Raw genomic sequence first — 15,294 nt, 5'->3', positions numbered from 1 at the left:
ATAAATCTTTAATGCGCCCTCAGTTTTATTTTTTTTTACTTAACATACATACATAATGTACGACACCTATATTAATAATTAATACATATATATATATATATATATATATATATATATATATAAGCATACTTTAATTTGTGAATATTCTTTAAGTGTATGATACAAAAAAAGTGCTCAAATTATACGACTTAAGCTTAAACATATTTAAGATTTTTCCTTTATCATTTTGTTATATACATACATACAAATTGTATAATAATAAAACATTGTGTATTATAATATACATGTATGATTGTATATGAATCATTTAAGAGAAAACAAAATATTCCGTTTAACACTCTCTATACTTTTGCTTTACCATTCACAATAAATTTTATTTAGAATGAAAATTCGAAAATCAAGTCAATGGTTATTAAAGTAGCACTTTTTTCCTTGAACAAGTGAAACTCTCATAAAAAATAATAAAATTTTTTATATAAATTATTATTTTCTTCTAACAAATATATCAAATAACAAATATATCAAAATATATCAAATTATTGCATACATTTAGGATGAGAAAGAGAAAAAATTGAAAAAACCTTTAATATAATGGTTGAATTTTGAAATTAAGTAAATGAGTTAAAATAGGTTAATGATTATACTTTTTGATGGCATGGAAGTTAGCGCTAGAATTTAGCTTTTATAGATATCGGGAAAAGGTGGCAGTTTCTGAAATACAAGGCGAAGAATATTGAAACCTGTCAAATTTGAATTGAAACCTTATTTAATGACGATAAAATAAATGAAATTATTTATTGATATTAGAAGAAGAAATAAAACTAATGGGCTTAAGACAAGAAGAAAGGCCGTCTAGAAGAAAAAAAACTAATGGGCTTAAGACAACTCTTCATTTCACCGACTTTTTTATCATTTAAATGCTAAACTATTCTGTGACACGATAGAAGCAACATTTTGCATCATTTTTGCGTTTCTGGATTTTTAGGGGAGTGGGGACGGGGGTAGATAAAACAATGTAGAAGACTACAGAAATGTGTTTCTATAGTAAAAGTGATTTTTGTGTACATTACTAATTTCACCTTTTTATCTAAAAGACAAACTTACAACGGACAGCAGAACAATGGATAGACGGATTAATTATACGGAAGAATAGAATGAAATTATAATATGAACTTTTTTAGGACTTTAAGTGCTAAAAGAGGAATGAAGAGCATTTTTTTTCTTTTAGATTTTCACTTAAATTATTTTATACCATGAATTTAATAATGTATATAATATATATAATATGTACATATAATATGTACATAAATAAATGTATAAAAATTCTTAGAAATTTAGAAATCGCAGCTATACACTTATAAACATACAAATTCATTATCATAATCTTAAAGTATCGTTTTTTTTTTATTTTTTTTTTATTTTATTTTTCTTTTTTGTTTAGTTGAGGCGAATTGTATTTTTTTTTCTTATCTATATATACAACGATATTTAAAATACTTCAACAATTTTAAACGTTTTTCAGCATTTAATAATACTCATTAAGTTTAAGATCTTGTCAAGATGTCAAACAAAAACGAAAACAAAAAAAAATAAAAAAAGTTAAAAAACAAAATGAAAATAATAAAATGGAGGAAAAAATGTAATATGAAAAAATAAACTAAGAAATAGACATGAAAAAAATTAAACAAAAACAAAAAAAATTCCTGATATGAGCATCACATAATCGACTGCACTCTTAAATTGATGCATAGGATTATGAAAATCTTTGTCAAACAGTTATTTTAAATTGTATTAAAGTTGGTAAGTATAGCCTTTTAGTTAATAAATCTGAAAGGATACAGATTTAGTCCTTAGAAGAGGGTTTTTATATGGGACCCGATTTACTTACGAAATTTCCCATTTAATTTTCTTAACGATCGGAACTCATATATTAAATTGAAAAAAAAAATAGCCCTTTCGATATGGTAAAAAATGTAAAATCGCTAAGGCACCCTAGTGAAAATCTCTTTCCGAGCTCTGCTATTCATAAAAGTTTCCTGCCTCATTATTAATAGTTAAAATATCGAATTTCATTAGAAATTGGTTTGCTATGTGAGAAAAAATAAAAATTTGGTCCGCAGTACAAATGCATTTACCTGCATCTGATTTCTTCGAAAAGTTAAGTGGTTTATTTAATTATGAGTCAGAATCAAATATTAAAACCGGCCCCGTATTGAAATTTCATTAAACCGAAATTGTTAAACTTGAACGCATAGCCAAATATTTTTCATACATAGTTAAAATTTTGTTGTGTAAAATTTGTTCAGAAAACAATACCTTCCTTTTTGTTTGCAATATGTTCAAGAGAAATCCTTATAATATTTATATACTTATGTATTTTATGTTTTAAGGGGCGATCTAAAAAAAAATGAAACAAAAATAATTAAATTTTGAAATGAAAAAAATGTTCTTATAAAATTGAGAAAATTTTTCCTTAACAATTTTTTAAAGAAAAATGACAAAATATATTTTTTTTTTAATTTTATTATTCATTCAAAAGGTTAATTACCTCCTAAATATTCTATTTAAAAATTATAATGGTTGCAATTCGAAAATATTTTTTTTTAACATTTTTTTAATATTCTGTTAATATTAAAAATATTTTAACCTATTTATAAGCAATGAAATTCCAAATACAAGAACTAAATTCAAGAATTTTTTTTATCTTGTTGATTCAATTGAAGAGAATGTGTATTTTAAGTTCAATTTAATACTATAAAATAATAGTTAAATAAAAAATTACCCTAGTATACAGTTCAGTATTCCACAGCATTCCCCTAATCATTAAAAATTTAGAATATTTTACAATAATTGGGGTTGGAAAATAATAAAAATTTTCTAATATAATTTTAATTTATAGTTTAGTTTTCAGTTTTTTTTTTTCATCTCATACTTAGAACGCATTAATATGTGCCCTACAAAATAGGGTAGATTAAAATTTGTAAATATGTATATGATTAATAAAATTACATGTTATTCAATTATTAAAGTTAAGTGTTCCTTCTATTTATTGTTTTCTGAATTCGAAGAGGGAGAATTTTTAAAATTAGAGTTAAAAATAATAATGTGCATAATAAATTTTCCTCTTAGACCTTTATTGTCATAAATTATAAAAACCTTTCCATTTAATTGGGGTCTCGAAGAATCACGAATAATATGGGTATATTTCGAATCAGCCAATCTGCCAATCGAGAGTAAATGAAAGAATGAAATATTCTTCTAAAGATTAGATGACTAGACGTCGCGACATGAAATCATTTAAAAGACAATCTGTGCATAATTCTTTAAAATTTGTCACAGCTATTCACTATTTTACTAATATAATAACAGCTATTTTCGGTTAGATTGACCTTTCTTAAAAGTAAATAAAATTTATACCGAAACATTTATAATTCTTGTTTTTTTTTTTTGCTCATTTTTTTTTTAAACAGGATTCTTTTATAAGATTTATACAATGATTTGTGTCAAAGTCATTGCTTTCACAAATCGTTTTCAATGAATTGACTAAAATCAAAAATGTTTAACTTTATTTATATTACATGTTAATGTGTGTATACATATATCAATAATATAAAATGTTATAAGGTATTTCCAGCCTATGTATCACACTTAAATATTAAATCATGGCTTAGGGAATTTTATTTATTTTCAGAAATAATATTCGGAAAATGGTTCAATATGAGAAAATGAAATGTAAAAAAAAACCACAGTATAGCTAATTTAATGTGAAATTCAACATAAATTTGGAAAACCACAATATTTATTAAAATTTCCCAATGTTATTATAGCCATAATTTATAAAATTTATTGTAATATTTATAGGTGCACTATAATAATGGAAAGCGTAAATGGGTTGGATTTTTTTGGTGTTCTATATTTTCATGTTACTTGATTAGTTTGTGTGACCATTAAATTCATCCCTATAATAAGAATGTATTAATTCAAGAAAAGAAATTTTGTAGATTTCGATTTGACATTAAAAATTTCCAATTTCGTTGGAGTCCAAATTTGAATATATGCAATTTAAACTCTGTAATGCATTAAGGTCAATTCAACTTTATTTAATTTAAAAATTAAAAAAAACTCAATATAATTACCGGAGTTTATTTTAATTTTATTTTTTTTTAGCACAACTATAAAATTTCTATAAATAGCACATATATATAGCATAAATCTATTTACTATGAAAACACTTAAGTTCCACATTCACTCACATCACAGTTGGAGTACACATATGTATTTGTGTATAAAAATTATAGCGAAATATTTAAATTGTTTTTTTCTAATTTAAGAAAAGTACTAGATACTTTATGTACATGTATGTCAACGTGTATTTATATTAAGTATATAAGCGGTAAAGAGGTTACCATAAATCAATTCTATATTTTTTTGCACATCGTATCCTTCACCTAATCAACCAATTTGTTATGGCACGTTGAAACAGCACTCACTTTAAAACTGTAAAGAATAAATATAAGAGAAACGTTTATTTTTTTTCCGTATATACAGAATTTTGTTGATTTTAATTTATTTATTTTTTTTTGTTGGCTTTATAATACAGTAATTTTAAAAATTTACCTTAGTTTACCTTATTTACATTATTTTACATACATTTATTTACATATACACCTATACATAAATATCCTTGTAATAAATTTTAGTCACAATTTTTTAAATAATATAAAAATTATTCATGTATGTATGTATGTATGTATAGTTGTGATTATTTTATGTGTACATATTGTATATAATGTAAACGTTTATTAAGAAAGAAAATAAAATAAGAAGTGAATTTTTTTTTAAAGTATTTTTAAAATATTTCAACATTAAAAAATAAGGAAAAAGAGGAAATAAATGGTTCTTAAAATAATAAGAGTTAAAGACAATATAATTTTGACGTATTTTATTTCTTAGAAAATATCGTATATTTTACATTAATGTAGACATGTATTTGTGTATATGTATATACGGTAATATCCAATTAATCTTATTCCTATATAGAGTGTTTCATAACGTGACATAACTTATGAAGTCCTACCAATTCTTAGTTGTGATTGAATTTTGTATTAAAACAAATTGCATAGCATTTCCAATTATAGCTGTTTTCAATTTATCGTTATTCATCTTAGTAGCTAATTTTATATTTTAAACGTTTTTTCATTCCTCTAGATTTGAAATATTTATAATTCATAAATTTAAAAAAAAAACGCGAAATTTCAAATTTTTAATAATTTATTTCTTTTGGTAAAGAACCCTTATGAAGCTGTAAGAGTCGATATTTTAAAAAAAGATATTTTATTAAAATACTTTCCATACTCTTCATAAATTTTCTCTATATATGATCCTTAAAATTATTTATACTCGTATATCATATTTCTTCAATATAGAACATATTTTCTATGAAATGTACTGGTATTATTATGTTGAAAAATTATTGAATTCATCCTAAATTTATGCAAAATTATTTGATAAGAGAAATTGATAAATTTTATTTAGAATAATGCTTTTATAATTAATACACGAAGCAATATTAAATATAAGATCTAAATTAGTAAATTTTAAAGAAATTAATACTCTAATAAAGGAGCAGTGCGAATTTTAGTTGGTTGGTTTTATCAAATTTGATCCAAGATTTAAATGAACAGTATTTTAAAAATTTTGATTTTCTTTGAAATATTATATGAGAAATTACCAATTTCTCATAATATTCCTCTAAATTAAATTTATTAAATATATTTTACGTTTTTTTAATTATTTAATTATATATCTGTTATATTATGATAAAATCATATATTAATGTTAAGATACTCTCTCTCACTCTTATTCAATTTATATAATTAATATAATCTAATTTTAAATCTCTATGTTAATCTCTTATATTACTTAAGAGATTATTTACGAATAACATGAGTAAAAAATTATGTTCAATGAAACATGATATAACCATTACACAAATACCATGCATGTACGTTATATTCATGTATATATACATATGTTACACAACCTGTTATAATAAAAATTAATGTAACAACTTTGAAATGTCCTTAAATTGTAAAATCTTGTTTTAAAATATTTACCGCACATCAGTTGTACAATTATTATACATACACTTTTTGTTTTATATATTTGTATATAAAAATTGCATACCATTTAAAATTTTTTGTATGATAATACAATTATTTGTTTGTTACCATATTACATTGTTGTTGCTTTTTACCATATTATACCGCGTCGTTTTTTTTTCAATGATATTGTCAACTTATTAAGGAAAATTTATTTTTGTCATGTTATATGATAGCGAATTATACTATTATTTTTATTAATATTATTACTATCGCACCTAACCTAGACACAATATTATGCATATGTGTATATATAGATATATATTTGTAAAAATAAACAATTTTCAGACATTTTAATAATTAATGAAGCAAAAGGTCTCTTATAAATTATTGCAATAACTCAATCATGAAACACTCTTTTTTTCATAATATTTTGTATGAAAATATCATGTGTGTTATAATATGTACATACGTTTATATATAAAATATGAATAAGAATGATGTACTTTTGTAATATAACAGTATATTAGCTTACATATATACAATGTATGCGAATATACTTAATTTTTTTCTTGATTTTTCTTTTTTTTGTATGTAAATTATTTACGGCTGTTATATAAAATGTCAAATTTGTAATACAAAAAAAAAAAATTTGGAAAAGAAATAAAGTATAAGGAGAAAATTTTCTTTTGTTTTTTTGTTTCTTGGAGTAATGTATTATTGTAACATATGTATATGTATGTATTTTTGTGTGTATGTATATAAGTATTATAAAGTTTTAGTGTGTTACTAAAATAAGTAACATATCTATGACGGTGGAAAAATAACACCAAAAACAAAAAACATAAAGAAATTTTCAATATATTTTTTGTCTGGCGTTATTCTCAACACACACATTGGCACATAAGTAAACATGGGAGCATAAAAAATTTAAAATATCAATCTGCCTATATATATATACGACGAATGTATACCTACATACATATATATATATATATATGTATACTTTTATTATTCGTGTATTCTTATATCTTAAAATCGTGAACCATTAAGGATAACAAGGATATGCCATCAGTGAAAATGTTATTTTATTTGAATTTTTTTATTATTTTCTTGAATTTTTTTTTTGAACCAGAATACAATTTTATTTTTTTATATTTTGATTTTTCTTTGAATCTTGTAACATACTAGAAGAGATAGCATACCTATATATACCTAAATTACTGTTATATTTAACTTTATTTCAACAGTAATTTTACCGTCTTTTGGTGGTTGTTTTTTTATTATTTTTTTTAATATACAAAAATAAATTCTATGTTATAGGTAAGGTATACAAGAATGTTTATGTGTATATGTATATTGTCTATGCAAAAAAATATATGTTATACATATTATGTAAAATGATAATAAAAAACAATATATTAAAAAAAAGAAGAATATAACAAACAGAGAAACAGAAAAATAAATAAATAAAAAATATAAAAACAAAAAAAAAAAAGAGAAACAATAAAAAGAGAAATGAAAAGAAAAAAAACCTCAAATTCATTTTCATTTTCATCTTGATTAAAAAGGTTCGAAAGCCTAATGGCATAAGAGTAAATTTATTATGGTACTTTTTTTTTTTTGTTATGTGAGTAATATGTTTTTACATACATACATAATATTTGCATATTTATATTCGTCGTCGTAACATGTTTGCTTGTAATAAATAAATAAATATTTACAGTACTTGTTAAAAAATTTATTTATACATTTTTTTTCTCTCTTATTTTTACAAGAATATTTTGAAGAATTTTTTAATATTTTCCTACTGTGTGTACAATAGTACTATTATTATTCGAGTATACCATATTATGTGTGTATTAACAGATTTTTTTTTATATATATAAAAATTATGTATAATTTTCATTAAATATAATAATATGTATAGAAAATACCCACATGTTTGTATAATATAGAATTTTATATACAATATTTAAATATTTTGAATGAAAAATCAAATAATTTGACAATGATTTTAATTGAAATAATAAATAAAAGTGAATGAAATAAATAAATAATTGAATAAATGAATAAATATTAAAATAAATTCATATATAATATTAATTTGTTAGTTAAATAAATAAAAATAAAAAAAAAAAAAACAGAAATATTTCGTAAAAAGTTCACGCATATATTGTATGAGTAGTTGTAAACAACCCAAAAATTTTTTTTCATTTAACAAAAATTTGCTTTTGCGTTCATTACCGACAGATTTATTGAAATTTGTACAAAATGCAAAACGAAAACAATTATGTTTTAAGCCGAACAAAAAAAGGTTTTTTCTGACAATATTTCGAAATGTTAAGGCGTAGATTTGTAGATTGCAAATTTAGACTGCACCGCGACCGCGTATAAGGATCTATTGTGCTCCAATCACTGGACCCCACCTCCCCTCCCCTCGCTCATGAAGGCTAGGCATGGCCTTAAAGGAGTCGCTGGATCGACTTATAACCTGCAAACTAACACAACTCCGCTAAAGTAGGAGCAAATTCTGCCATTATTTAATTTCCCCTGCGAGCGAGGGTAACACACTCTCCTAGAAATTGTACTAGATAGATGTCTAGATATTGAATGGTAGTAATTTTTTATTAAAATTTTTCTCTGTGCACAATTTTATGAAGTGAATAATTTGTATATTATATGAATAAAAATTTGTATAATTTTTAAATTTTAATGAATTTCTCAAAAGTAATACATACATAATATGCATGTAGGCTTTCTGTTTTTTTTTTCATATTGTAAAAATACAATTTAATTAAAATAAATATTTGAATATTTGTATACATTTTGCAGAAATACTACGTAAATAATCTTCACATTTTTACATATGAATCTAATAAGAAAATTGTATACACTTTGAAAAATTTTCGAAGACAATTAGTATAAGAATTTAAAGTTAAAAAAAGTGTGAGAACTAGAGCAAATTTTCTATAAGAAAATTTTACAGATATACCCCGTGGGAGAAGAGTATATATATATAGTTTTCTGATTTATGAACATATGTACATATTATATTCATATTTAGTGTAAAATTATGCCTTGATCAAATGGTTTTTGTATAATAATGCGTCCATTCGGTTTCATGATATCTCAGAATGGGTAACCCTTATAATATTTATATGGGTTATCATCATATATCATCAATTCGGAAAACGATTTAAGATAGTTACCATACAAATCAAGAAGAGTTATTTTAAATATTTTAAGACCTATAAAAAAAAAATATTAATATGAAATTTTCTAAACGCATGTACATATGTCCAATTATATTCTATCTGCAGTTGAGGTGACTCCGTGAATTTCAGTAAAAAATAGTCAAAGTATAGTTTATATATACCTCAAAAATTTTGTTGAACTAGCTCAATAGGAGTTACCAGTATAATTTTTAATATTAATTTAGAATATTGCGAATATTAATTAAGATAATTTCTTACAATATGTGCAACTTACCTCGACTGAATTTCTAATAAAAATTTTTGGAATATCTATGAGTAAGAATTAAAATCCTTAAAAAAAATTTACAACAATTTTCTAAATTTGAATTTAAAACCCTTGCGATTGCTTATCAAATACAAATTATTAGATAATTTAATTATTTACACATAATATTATGGTTGTTGTTTAAATTCCAATTTAAAATGTATAACATAATATAATTATAATTCCAAATTATATGCAAGAAGTCATTTTCGAAATAAACATGACAATAATTACACTTTCATATATAAGTGCATTGTAATATTAAGAAAATCATTTGAGAAATCTTATTGGATAAATATAATAAAACATATTATTAAAATTATATATACTATTTGGAAATTAAATTTAATATTATAATTATTTACCTTATTTACCTGTGTGTATAAAATATGAATAATATCCTTTTTATATCTACATATATTACGTAATTTCAATCTAAAATTATTTACAATTTGTTATTAAGTGTTAAAGTATTTTGTACGTGATTAAATATCATGTCATTTAGATACAAGACGTCATGACTTTATGTGTATAGGCTTCTTATATAATAATTAAATCAAAACAAAAAAAAATAAGTTTTCTACAATAATTATAAAATGTTTTGATTCTTATTATTTATTTTACTTTTAAACTTAATTTATATGTATACACGTGGTTGTGGATGTTTTTTTTAATTATAGTCAAACACACTTTATCTTTGTCTTATCCGTAGTTATTGTGTGCAAATTAATTTTAAATCCTTATATTATAATATTCATAAGTATGTTTACTTGTATGTAAGAAATAAGAGTGTATATTGTGAAGAAGCTATACAGTATATAATCAGATAGATGATAGTCTCTTTTGAGAACTTGAAACTGACAATTCTTATAAACACATACGATTGGAACATTTCTAAAGCTCGGATTATGAATAACAACCGTGAATAGAATCTTGTCAAAAATACTGGAAAAATTTATACATTCTTGCGAATTATGAATGTCCAATAGGTTGATGCTTATCTATTCATCTGGATTTTCAGACTCTATCACAATTTTGTTATTTATAAAAATGAAGGGAGCTGAACAAATTTAGGGGCATTTAGATATATTTATTATACACACTATGTTTAAATAAGAGTAGATGAAGGTAGTTGGTAAATCTCCGTGAATTTAATCGATAGACCCTTAAATACAGTATACCTTAATTAATTTCTGTAAACCACCAGGATTTAAGTAAACTGATATTCCAAAGTGGGAATTTCTAATTTTCTCATTTATTCTATTGTTAATTAAATTACTGGTGTAACACAGTTTACGATTTCAATTTAGAACATATTTGACACATTTGCCTAATTATAGAAAAAAGCTCAATAATCAGGATTTTAAATTCAAATTCTCATTTTTATCCTGGTTTCACTGTTTATTAAGGAGTTGTTTTAAAACAGGTCAAACAACTTTGAATAAAAATTTACTTATATATATATATATATATATATATTTATGTATGCATATACAATTATAATAGAAAGAATATTAAACTCAGAATATAAAAGAAAAAAATATCCTTTTATCAAGGTTAAGATTTTTAACACCATTTTCTATTTTAGAACTTAATTATTTTTTTTTTCTTTATATAAAATAGCCAAAAACAAATTTTTGTTGTCTAAAAGCTATTGTTACTTTATATAGAACATAAAAGTACACTATAAATAAACATAATTATGGTACCTTTATCAAAATATTCCTTAGAATATTTTGAAGGGTTATTAAGCCTGTCATAAGAAAAAATATTTTCTTAAATTAAAGAAAACAAAAATTATTTTTCTAATTTATTTTGTTTGTTATACGTATATATATATATAGTTTGAGATAATTAATTTCAAGCGTTACCATATTTTTGTTGATAGAAGCTATTAAATATTTCTTTTTTCAAAATTATATAAAATTTGTTAATGTTAACATGACGTTGCCTCTTATTTTGGAATATTTGTTAAAACTTTCTGAAAAAAATGCTGTATTGTAGAAAAATTTTGTTGTATATATTATAACAGTTAGCACTTAAGATAAAATTAATATAAAGTAATCTACTGAAACAAATGTGTGTAACAGCTGCTATGAGAATTGTTTTAAATTGCTGTGCTAATTGTGTAAATTTAGGCTGTATTTTTGGTACTATTGACGCAGTATTTTTCTGTAATATTAAAATGTGGAGTAGAATGAAAAATTCTTTAAAAAAACTGAATATCTACCTCTTGGAATTAATAATGAATTTCCATAAAAAATTTTTATGAACGAAATTTCGTAACATAGCTGTTGTTATTTGAAGTAATGGAAACAAAAATTTGGATCGTTGGTATTATTTAGTTATAAATATATTTATAATAAATATTTTATTATTCAATTAGAAAATTTAAAATTCATAAAAATAGTTAATTATAATTAATTGCCAAATCAGCACATTTTTTTTTAATAATTCAAATGCTTATTAATTATGCTCATATGGCAACATTATTCTTAAAATTTTTTTTTTTTTACTTTTACAAAAAAAATTACAATGTTATTTTCCAAGTATAAAGAGAAAATATACTGAAAATGAAAAGTTTTTTTTTGTTTCTTTGATTTTCAATAATGCAAATAATTTTGAGATTTTCAATAATTCAAATAATTTTGAATGAGACTGTAAGAATTATTTGAATAGAAGACAATCTTATAACGCATACATAATATTATATACTTATGAGAGAGAAGACATTAAAATACAAAATAGAGTTGTTTTGTGGCAGGTACACACTAATGATATGCTCAGTTTTTTGTTTATTTTTTTGTTTTTCTCTCTGATTTTAAGAATTTTTGAGGAGTGTTTGATGGGTGGAAAACATAAGAAAAATAAAATAATTTATAAAAAAAAAACACTATAATAATAACAATATCACAGTAATAATAATAATGAGACATATGTGTCTGTGTTGGTGGTAATAATATGTTATAAGAACATATAGGTATGTATATATTTTTCATATACATTTGAGAAATAAAATATTACGCTTAAAGTTAAATGAGAGAATCATGTAAATTGTAATACTAATTTTTCTTTTACAGTTTTTATTACCCCCGTGCTCAGTTAATAAATTTATTTTCGGTTTTTTTTTTTTTTGGAATTCAATTTTACTTTTTTGTTGTGTTTTCAGTTTTTTTCTCTTCCTTATTTATTTGATAATTTTTTCTTTTTGGTTTTTTTATTGTCGGTAAAATGAATGAAAAACTATTTTATTGTCCTTAGTGTTTTTTATTTGTACTTTTGTTATTGTTGTTTTTGTTGTGTTTTCCTTTTTTTGAATAAAATTAAAGTAAAATTTTGAATTATTCTTGAAATTAATTTTATCATTAATTTTATGTTTTTTTTTATTGTTTTTATTATCAGAATTTTATTATTTAACTTAACAAACCAAATCAGAAATAATAAAAAATAATAATGAAAAAAAATAAATTAAAAAAAAAACAAAAAAAGGGAAAAGGAAGTGGATAAGATACGAAAAATAAAGCAAAAAAAAACGTGAGGAAAAAAATATTATAAAAACAAAAATTCAAGTAAAATAATCGAGATTTTTTTAATGTTGCGAAAGTAATTCAAAACATGCTTCAGTTAAGTTGAATATGAATGACATTTTACCATAATATTGTAAATAATGTTTACCTGTTGGTATTTATTAAATACATATGTATTATATGGTATTCCTTGTATATGTATATAGATATTAGAATTATTTTGTTTATAAATTTAACATATAAACTGTTATACATTCTTATATACTCAAATTTTATATTGGAATTTCTTTTTTTTGTGTATGTTTTCAATTCTTTTTGTAATGAGTTTTTTCGAGGACAAATAATATTTGGTCCTTTTATTTTTTCAAGGATATTTTGTGATTTTAGGCTTTAAAAAACATTGAATTATTATTGTATTCCCTTAACTTTAGAATAAAAGCTCAATTTTTATTAAATTTGTTTTTCTTTTTTGCATTATAATGAAATATCCGAAATTTATCTTTATATTAATAATAAAGAAAAGGTAAAAACCAAAAAAAAAAAAGAGATAGAAAATTTTTGGGGTAAAACAATAAGAATATTTCTTTATACCGTTGTTATGATAACAGTAACCAGGTTTTTAAAATAATTTTCAAAAACAAAAAAAAAATTGTTAACTTATTGTTTTTTTGTATTTTTTTTTTTCGACTCTCTTCCTTTTTATTTATTTTGGTTTTTATGTTTGTGCGTAAGTGAATTATGTGTTTATTTTAAATAATTTTTATGATTGTTATAGATGGAATGGTTGTTGCTTGATCCTATATTGCTCTGTAAATGAAAATAAAAACAAAAATTTTTGTAATTTTTACGCCTTTAATTCTGAAATTTAAAGTAGATATTTATGTTTTTGTATTTTTTTGGTAACATAAATCAGTTTTTGTGGTATAGCTAAAGTTATACAACATAAAAATATTATAAAATTGTAATAATCAAAAACATTAAAAAAATTTTTCATGTTCTTTTGTTTTTTGTAAAATTATTTAATGGGTACATTTTTTATTATGCTGGACTTTAAATATACTCACGTTTGTACATGATGTTGTAATAAATAAAATTGTTAATTATTGTAATTAACATTTGTTTTTTTTTTTTTGAAACAAGTCACAGTTGAATGTTATTTTATGTGCAGTAAATTCTTATTAAGAGGAATGTTTTTGTGGTTTAAATGACAAATTATTTTATAATGTCACCATATAATATTATATAATCTTAATTATTTTTTGTAAATTAAATATGTTGTTTGTTTTATGGTAACAAAAAATTATAAATATAAAGCCAGAGAAAGTAAGATATAATTAAGGAAAATCTGATGTGAACAAAATATAACAGAATATATGTATAATAGAGCGATAATGTGTTTTTTCTATAAATAATATTAAAAAAGAAAATAATTACTTAATTATTCTTTTTGGTTCCCCGACAAAGTTACACAGCATTATTTGAAAATTTAGTTGAAACATTTTAGACAAGTTATTCTCATAACGTCCTTACAAAAATGTAAATTCGATTTCCAGAAAATCTTCTTTTTACATAAACTTTGGGTTTATAATTGAGTTTTTTGTTGGAAAACTCAAATCTTGTTTCAAATGTAATCAAATTGTGTAAATAATTATTTCTTATGAGATGAGATCTCTTATGATATAGATAAAAAATGTAAAATCGTCACCTAGTTAAAATCTAGTATCAGACTTTTTATATTTTCGTAATTTTTCTATAAATTTTTCTAAAACTAATTTATTTATACTTAACTGACATGGAAAAACACATGCTTCCCTGGCACGGAAAAATGCATTTCTGTCAGGAATTCAACACTTAAAACTTTGTCTAATCACATAACTAAACTTATTGTATGATATGTGGTCGGAGTATTTGATATAATATATAATCTGTGAATAATAATATAATTTTTGTGATCAAATTAACTTATGTTAATTATATATTTAAATAATATTTGTATTGTATTGCAAAAAATTCTTTTTGATTTTCGCTAGAATATTTGTACAATATTAATTGAAGAGTTAAAGGAATTTTGAATTAGTCCTTATAATAATAATAATAATAATACTAATAATAAAAATAATAATATCTAATTATAGGAAAACCTA

This window comes from Condylostylus longicornis, unplaced genomic scaffold (assembly GCF_029603195.1).
Source record: "Condylostylus longicornis isolate FDR11 unplaced genomic scaffold, ASM2960319v2 ptg000040l, whole genome shotgun sequence".
Classification (NCBI taxonomy): Eukaryota; Metazoa; Arthropoda; class Insecta; order Diptera; family Dolichopodidae; genus Condylostylus; species Condylostylus longicornis.
This window is presented reverse-complemented; position numbering follows the sequence as displayed.